Below are 5,381 nucleotides of genomic sequence, written 5' to 3' on the forward strand. Positions count from 1 at the left end.
TGGAGAAATGTCCTCTGGTCTGATGAAACAAAAATAGAGCTGTTTGGCCATAATGACCATTGTTTTGTTTGGAGGAAAAATGGGGAGTCTTGCAAGCTGAAGAACACCATACCAACCATGAAGCATGGGGTGGCAGCATCATGTTGTGGGGGTGCTTTGCTGCAGGAGGGACAGGTACACTTCACAAAATAGATGGAATCATAAGGAAGGAAAATTGTGTGGATATATTGAAGCAACATCTCAAGACATCAGTCAGGAAGTTAAAGCTTGGTCACAATGGGTCTTCCAAATGGACAAATGACCCCAAGCATACTTCCAACGTTGTGGCAAAATGGCTTAAGGACAACAAAGTCAAGGTTTTGGAGTGGCCATCACAAAGCACTGACCTCAATCCTATAGAAAATGTGTGGGCAGAACTGAAGGAGTGTGTGCGAGCAAGGAAGCCCACAAACCTGACTTAGTTACACCATCTCTGTCAGGAGGAATGGGCCAAAATTCACCCAACTTATTGTGGGAAGGTTGTGGAAGGCTACCCCAAACGTTTGACCCAAGTTAAACAATTTAAAGGCAATGCTACCAAATTCAAATTGAGTGTATGTGAACTTCTGACCCACTGGGAATGTGATGAAAGAAATAAAAGCTGAAATAAATCATTCTCTCTAATATTATTCTGACATTTCACATTCTTAAAATAAAGTGGTGATCCTACCTGACCAAAGACAGGGAATTTTTACTTGGATTAAATGTCAGGAATTGTGAAAAACTGAGTTTAAATGTATTTGGCTAAGGTGTATGTACTCTTCCGACTTCAACTGTATCTAGCTGATCTAAGGTGTAATCATTAGTCCATCAGTTGCTAATGAGTTTTTTTATTGGACAAATTCAGGTACGTTTATCCCGTTCCGTTCTGTTTGCTTCCTTTCAACAGAATTGGCAGAATGGCAGAACGTTTTCAACAGAATTGGCAGAATGAATACACTAACTGTACTGTATATATAACATTTAAAAGGTCCAGTGCAGCCAGTTATCTCAATATCGAATCATTTATGGTTAACAATTAAGTAACTTACTGTGATTGTTTTCAATTAAAATTGTCCAAACGAAACAAAAATAGCTTCTTAGCAAATAGACATTTCTCAAGCAAGAACTGTCTTGGAGTGGGGAGTGGACAACTAAAAACGATCTGTTATTGGAAGACAGGTTTGGAACTCTATTCTTATTGGTCTATTAACTACCTAATGTCACCAGGCAAGCCAAAACTCCATCCCATCAATACAGGCTGAAATTTAAGGTGGTCTTTTCAAACAGCTCTTACACTGAAAGGCCATTATCACCATTTTCACATTATTTTGTGTGGAAATAGTGGAAATACAGTATATATAAAACACAGAAAAATCACATTTTTGACTGCATAGGGCCTTTATGTTCCACCAACAATAAGGTACTAGCTCCAAACACAACTGTTCCCTCATACTTAAATAACATCCAATTCTGATTAAACCTATTAGAATGTAAAGGTCATCATTCTTCACTTTCCTTCAAACTGAATCTCTTAAGAGCCTAATCTCAGTCCTCGAGACTTGAGTTTTCGATTTCAGCACAAGTTTGTTTCTTCTGGTTAAGCAACATGAGGAGAATAGGCTTATAAATGAGATTTCCATTGACTTCTTAAAGCCTACTTGGAGTATTTTCCTGTTTCATCTGTAACTGAAAGTACCCAAACCAATTTGGTCAAGAATGTACCTCAATTAGGTATGGGCAATTGAAATGATTTCACTATTTGAATAATATTTTTTTCCCCCGGATAGCCAGATAGCCCAAAAAATTTAAAAGTAATACTTTTCTCTACTCTTTCGATCAATCAGAATGACGCAAAATGCCACAACAGCAGACATTATGCAATTGTTTTCAGGGTGCTATTCTGGTAGCAGTAGCCAAGGCAAACAGCAACAGTGAAAGAGTGGTCTGATGTTTGCCATCATAGAACTGATTCGGTTTCCAAAAACCTTTTCTGGTGAGTGTTTTGCATTGAGCTGTGTCGTGTCTTTGGTTATGCCGGATTAAGTGATATGACATGCTAATCTCTAAAATAATTTCTCTGTAATTAATATTACCTTATTAAACTAATCATGTAAATGTAATTAACTAGAAAGTCGGGCACCACGAAAGAATGTTTATAGAGTTGTTATCTTCCGAATAAACTCTTAAAGACCTGGTAATCTTTTACGTCAATAGCAGTCAATACTTAATCATTACCTTGTTTAGTCTCATCTGAAAGTTGTAAATTCTTGGTGATCTTCACGAACCCTGGCTAACAATTTGAATCAGCAATACAAAGTTGGGTTTAATTATTTATTTACTAAATAATCACACAGAATTACATAAACACTGAATGGATCATACATTGATTACTAATTATGTCCTACAAGAAAACGTCCCTGGGGGACGGAACCTGTATGACAGCTGGTTACACAAAGAGAGGGGATTGGGCTTGAATGAAAGTGCGGGAAGACTGAGTAACAAAGGGAGAAGCTATGCTATCATAAATACAGAATCTTACGCATTCTAAATAACCGCCCATTTGGAAAAGGAAAATGCAATAAATATTTACTCTGAGCTGCGCTTCGGTAGGTTGGTCGTAGATGTTCGCCGTGTTACCCAACAGAGATCTTCCTTGTCCTGTGAAGAGTGTCTCTGGTGGTAAACTGGATACTTGGTAGTATCGTGTTGTTTGTTAGAACAGTTCCGTCTTCTGTCCTTTCCTAGCCCACGTTTACAGCGGCCGCTGCTAACTCAATGGCTAGGAGGTATCACTTCTGGAGTGAATAAGAGTTCAAAGTTCATACCAAGTTGCTATGCTATATGCTCAGGCTATATTCTGGCTCGTATAGTCGAAATTCATCCTTCCGGCATGGAGGTCGTCACCTTCACATTGAAATTCAATGCTAATTTCGTTAGGTCCTTGCTGAGGTTGGCTTAGTTCTGTAGGTGGTCTTTGTCCTTCTGACATAGGGCTCACGCCCTAATGTACCCGGAACAGCTTATTATCTGAACACTTTCAACATAGGACTGTCGCCCTATTGTCATCGGAACAGAAAGTTATATTTTCGTAAAGGGCTATATATAGGAGGGGAGAGAAGGGTGTGTTTCATTGGTTATAACCAATGTCTCTTCACATGGGCGGGCCACTGAGTGAGCAAAGCTTTAACCTTATGAAAACCCAATTCTCTCATTTGGAAGCTAAAATTACATTTAATCATTTCGCAAATAGTTTCATATTAAAACATTTAAATTGCACAACAATTCCATGTGAATCTGATAACTATAATGTGTAGACTTTCTAAGATACAGTTTATGTCGTCCTATCATTAATAAGAATGTCTCAGATGACAACCGAAATGACATCATATTCATTAAGTACCAACGCATATTCTCCACTGGTTGGATTACCGAAATATGGTTCCTTTCCCCCCATCTTTGATGTGCCCAGATTCTATATGTTTAACAAAGGCTCTTCAAGAGTCCTTCTGTAGAGTCAAGAGAGAGAGGGAAGGGAAAAAAGTATTTATGGGAGGGTCATAAACCTTCCCCCAGGCCAACGTCATGACAGCTGTGTCAGGTCTTGTGGGCACTCCATTGGTGAGCACCTGAAGGCTAATCGCTATTTGAAGTGGAGGAAATAACATACCATTGTCAAGACTGACAATAATAGTCAAATGCAATTTTATGTAAAACGCAATCCATAACTGATAGCCCATGAGAGAAAATTTGCATGAAAATTAAACAATCACTTTGTGCGTCCTCAGAACTGTAGGCTACATTTACAGTGTGCAACTGAAAATAATGTAAAAGCTGCAGTAGCCCAGTCCACTGTAGGCTACATAAATATTACATTCTAAAGTTTGTTGTTTTATTAAATTAAGCATTTCAAATGTTATGGTATATCGTGTGTAACAATGAAACATGAACAATTCATTTAGACAAAGCTTTATCATTGTTAAAAAAAAAAAATACTCTCACAAGTGTTTGAATACTAATCTCTGTTCTGATATCCGGATATTGATTAACCGTGCCCATCCCTAACCGCAATGTCATTATTTGGTTTTCAGTTAGTTCTCAGCAAATCCACACCCACAGAACAAATGAATTACAATAAAATGATGATTGCTATCCCTGTCCAGGATTCAATGAGAATAGTAAGCCTGAAGATGTCAACATAAAAAACGAAACATTTTACTCCACATTTTGTTAGTGCTATATTTATTTCAGTTTTGTTTGTTTCTCCAGTTTGGTTAGAAAGGTAGCCTACAACCTGCCTTTCATGCCAGCCCACATAACAACACGCATTTCAGTCCAAATACTAAAGAAAACAAAACTTCTATAATGATGCCAATCTTGTTTGGCCCTGACCTAAAGCAGTCAATCTATCCCGCATCCATTCTTTACAGAAGCGACCTTCAGTTAGCACAATGCACATTTCTGTCCCCTCAGCATAGAACCCTTCTCTTATTCACTGATCTCGATTCCCAGCCTTAATTCTCATTAAAATGCAATTACACATTTCTATCAATTTGTGAAATGAGCAGCATCGTATGAAAAAGGCTTTGTTAAAAAACACGGGCAGTATGAAGGCAGTGTAACATTTTCTTTCTCTGTTTATCTTGTATTCTGTTTCTCTCTTTTCTATTCAGTTTTTCTTTCCCATTTTTCTTTCTCTACCCACTCTCTTCAGCAGACCAAAGAAAGCAGAGTGAAATCGACGAACTGTAGACTTTAGATCGAACAAAACACAAAGCTGTTTTCTCTCAGGGCTTGTGTGGTTCACATAACCTTTTCAATAGCAAAAGAGCACAATTGGACAATCAAACCAAACACGTTTGGATTAAATTATACTAGCGGTCATACTGAATGCTTCCACAGGCAGAACAGCGAGCTTTAGTGTTTGAAATGGATTTCATTTGAAAGCTTTCAGTCAATCCCTCTCATTAGTTTGGGCCTTGAACAGTACACATAGTGAGATTACTCACAGTACCAGAGGATGCCAGAGCCACAACGTTTGTTTCTCATTCAACTCTGCATAAATCACTCAGTACAAGTCCAAATCCAAAGCAGAACACCCATCAAGTTGGAGAGCCTGTCTAAAGGTGTTCCTTCTGTTTGGAAGGTAAGCTAAGACAAAAAGCTCGGTCTACTTGAGGTAAAATACACCAACTTTGTGTAACTCAGCTTAAGCTGAGAGATGTCAGCATTTCAGAAACACACATCTTCTGTTTGCGTTAATGGAGTAATTGAGCAATCAAGTGTCTGTCAAAGTGGTAGCATTTATTTCCAGTGCAGCAACAGGTCAGACTGTCAGAGCGCTTAAGTACCCATATGAAAAT

Source organism: Salmo salar, chromosome ssa01 (assembly GCF_905237065.1).
Source record: "Salmo salar chromosome ssa01, Ssal_v3.1, whole genome shotgun sequence".
Classification (NCBI taxonomy): domain Eukaryota; kingdom Metazoa; phylum Chordata; class Actinopteri; order Salmoniformes; family Salmonidae; genus Salmo; species Salmo salar.